This window comes from Aotus nancymaae, unplaced genomic scaffold (assembly GCF_030222135.1).
Source record: "Aotus nancymaae isolate 86718 unplaced genomic scaffold, 86718_ANA_hifiasm-v0.15.2.pri h1tg000016l, whole genome shotgun sequence".
Lineage (NCBI taxonomy): Eukaryota > Metazoa > Chordata > Mammalia > Primates > Aotidae > Aotus > Aotus nancymaae.
This window is the reverse complement of record NW_026988428.1, coordinates 32,040,981-32,044,978: the sequence shown is the minus strand read 5'-3', so window position 1 is coordinate 32,044,978 and position 3,998 is coordinate 32,040,981. Positions and strand designations below refer to the sequence as shown.

Genomic DNA, 3,998 nt, shown 5'->3' with positions numbered 1-3,998 from the left:
TCTTGCGTTTTCAGTAGAGATGGGGTTTCACCATGTTGGTCAGACTGGTCTCAAACTCCTGACCTCAGGTGAGTCACCTGACTCAGCCTCCCAAAGTGCTGGGATTATAGGCGTGAGCCACCGTACCCAGCCTCACTTAGATTTCAATAAATACATATGCCACTGGCTGCCATATGGGAGACTCAGTTCTATACCCTTTCATAGTTTTTGAACTTTGAATCATTTAAATATATCACCTATTTTTTTAAATTGTAGAATTTAATAGAATAGTATTTAGATAGAATTAATCTAAATGAAATCTACAATAGAATTTAAATTGTACCAGTGCATACTGATATGTAAAAAGATTGCCAAGGAGAGTGTGTGTGTGTGTGTGTATATATATATACATGTATGTTTATTTCCTTTTTTTTTTTTTTGAGTTGGAGTCTCACTCTGCTGCCCAGTCTGGAGTACAGTAGTACGAACTTGGCTCACTGCAACCTCCACCTCCAGGGTTCAAGCGATTCTCCTGCCTCAGCTTCCTGAGTCACTGGGATTACAGGCACGCACCACCACACCCAGTTCATTTTTGTACTTTTAGTAGAGAAGGCATTACACTATGTTGGCCAGGCTGGTCTTGAACTCCTGATCTTAAGTGATCCACCTGCCTCAGCTTCCCAAAGTGCTGAGGATTACAGGTATGAGCCACCATGCCCAGCTGCAAAGGTCTATTTTTGAGTAAAAAGAGCAAAGTACAAATAAAAAATAGGGACTAGCTGGGCATGGTGGCTCATGCCTGTAATCCTAGCACTTTGGGAGGCTGAGGTGGGAAGATCGCTGGAGCCCAGGAGGCTGAGGCTTCGGTGAGCCATGTCTGTACCACTGCCCTCCAGCCTGAGTGACAGAGCAAGATCCTGCCTCAAGAAAAAATTAAAATTAAAAAAACCAAGACCTAAGCATGACGATTGGGTTTTCATGTTATCGTATGACATATGCCTTCCTCAAAACTTGTTACGACATCATCACATCACCCATCTGATGCGAAAAAGAAAAAATAGAACCCAGAAACCCAAACTAAAAATATTTGCAAATCTATCGTGTTATACATTGTACTGTGTCTCCCCGAAAGACGCCGAAGCCCTATGCCGCAGGATCTGTGGATGTGACCTTATTTGGAAATAGGTTTTTCACATGTGACCAAGCTAAGCTGAGGTGATGAGGGTGAACCCTAATCCTGTATGCCTGGTGTCCTTATAAAAAGGGGATGTGGACACAGACACCTACAAAGGGAAGACTATGTCAAGACAGAGACAGAAGACCACCTACAAGCCAAGGAACTCTGGAAGCTCTGAGAATCCAGGAGCCAGACCTGGGACAGACCCTCCCTCACAGCCTTCACAGGAAAAACAAATAAAAACCCCTTGACTTCAGACTCCTGGCCTCCAGAACTGTGAGAACAAATCTCTGTGGTTGAAGCCACACAGTTTAGGGTACTTTGTTAAGGCAGAGCTGGGAAGTGATGCAGATTTCTTGGGGCGTGCATCAACACTTCTGCAGGCAATTTGAGATGTGGCATGCTTGAACTTACCATTCATGCCTTTCTCTGCTCTGAATTCTTTTTTTGAGAGACAGTCTCACTCTGTCACCCAGGCTGGAGTGCAGTGGCACAAGCATGGCTCATTGCAGCCTCGACCTCCTGGGCTCCAGCGATCCTCTTGCCTCAGCCTCCTGAGTAGCTGAGTCTACAGGCACACACCACTGTGCCTGGCTAATTTTTAAAAAAAATGTTTTGTAGAGATGGGGTCTTGCTATGTTGCCCAGGTTTACCTGGAACTCCTAGCCTCAAGTGATCCTCCCACCTTGGCCTCCCAATGTTCTGGGATTACAGGTATAAGCCAGTGTAACTGGCTTGCTGGTTTTTTTGTTTCGTTTTAAAGACAGAATCTTGCTCTATCGCCAAGGCTAGAGTGCAGGGACATGATCTCAGCTCACTGCAACCTCCACCTCCTGGATTCAAGCAATTCTTCTGCCTCAGCCTCCTGACTAGCTCAAATTATAGGCACCTACCACCACACCCAGCTAATTTTTGTATTTTTATTAGACACGGGGTTTCACCATTTGGCCAGGCTGGTCTCGAACTCCTGAATTCAGGTGATCCACCCACTTCAGCCTCCCAAAATGCTGCAATCTTGGCTCGCTGCAACCTCTGCTCCTGGGTTGAAGCAATTCTCCTGCCTTAGTCTCCCAAGTAGCTGGGATTACAGGCGCCTGCCACAATGTCTGGCTAGTTTTTGTACTTTTAGTAGAGACGAGGTTTCACCATGTTGGCCAGGCTGCTCTGGAACTCCTGATCTCAAGTGATCCACCTGCCTGAGCCTCCCAAAGTGCTGGGATGACAGGCATGGGCCACTGTGCCTGGTCTACTTCTATTATTATTACATTGTATACAACTCACCATAACATAGAATCAGCAGGAGCCCTGAGCTTGTTTTCCTGAAACTAGATGGTCGCTTCCAGCGGCGACGGGAGACAGTGATAGATCATCAGGCATTAGAGTCTCATGAGGAGCATGCAGCCCAGCTTCCTCGCATGTGCTGTTTACAGTGGGGTTTGTACTTCTATGAGACTCTAACCCTGCCACCGATCTGACAGGAGGTGGAGCTCAAGCGGTGATGCCAACAATAAGGAGTGGCTGTGAACACAGATGAAGCCTCCCTCGCCCACCCGCTGCTCACCTGCTGTGCTGCCTGTCCAGTTCCTAACAGGTGAGCCGGGTGCAATGGCTCACACCTCTAATCCCAGCACTTTGGGAGACTGAGGCGGGTGGATCACCTGAGGTCGGGAGTTTGAGACCAACCTGACCAACATGGAGACACCCTGTCTCTACTAGAAATACAAAAATTAGCCTGGCATGGTGGCTTATACCTGTAATCCCAGCTACTTAGGAGTCTCAGGCAGAACAGTCACTTGAATCCAGGAGGCAGAGGTTGCAGTGAGCCAAGATCATGCCATTGCATTCCAGCCTGGGCAACAAGAGTGAAACTCTGTCTCAGAAAAGAAAAAAAAAAAGGCCAGGCGCAATGGCTCACGCTTGTAATCCCAGCACTTTGGGAGGCTGAGGCGGGAGAATCACCTGAATAACAGAGTTCAAGACCAGCCTGGCCAACATGGTGAAACTCTGTCTCTGCTAAAAATACAAAAATTGGCTGGGTGTGGTAGTACATGCCTGTAATTCCAGCTACTCAGGAGGCTGAGGCAGGAGAATTGCTTGACCCTCAGAGGTGGAGGTTACACTGACCTGAGATTGCACCACTGCACAGAGTGAGACTCTGTCTCAAAAAAAAACCCAAAAACAACAGGAACAGGCCACAGACTGGTACTGATCCGTGGCCAGGGGGTTTGGGGACCCCAGCTGTAGACAATATATAATGATCAAATCAGGGTAACTGAGACAGTCATCACCTCAAATATTTATATTTTGTTTTGGGAACACGAAAATCCTTCTCTTCTTTGCTATCTTGAAATACACAAATAAATTCTCCCTCATTGTAATTTCCCTTGTGCACTATTGATTACTGTAACTTATTCCTTCTATCTAGGCCTTCTTGTCTTTCATTCTTTTTTAAAATTATTTTTATTTTTGAGACAGTTTCGCTCTTTCTGACAGGCAAGAGCACAATGGCACGATCTCAACTCACTGCAACCTCCATCTCCTGGGTGCAGGCAATTCTCCCGCCTCAGCCTCCCCAGTAGCTGGGATTACAGGCGTGCACCACCATTCCTAGCTAATTTTTGTATTTTTAGTAGCAATGGGGTTTCACCATATTGTCCAGGCAGGTCTCGAACTCCTGACCTCAAGCAATCCACGCACCTCGGCCTCCCAAAGAGCTGGGATTACAGGCATGAGCCACAGCACCCGGCCATTCATTCATTCTTATATTCATTCATTCCACTAACAACTACTGCCTGGTTATCATATACCCGGCAGAGTTCCAGGCTCTGGGGAAACAGCAATG

At 46.7% G+C, this 3,998-nt stretch overlaps 1 pseudogene; it reads left to right on the top strand.

Moving 5' to 3' along the window:
* Positions 1-925: 925 nt before the first annotated feature.
* LOC135275555 (small nucleolar RNA U13) lies at positions 926-1,023 on the top strand (annotated as a pseudogene).
* Positions 1,024-3,998: the final 2,975 nt, after the last annotated feature.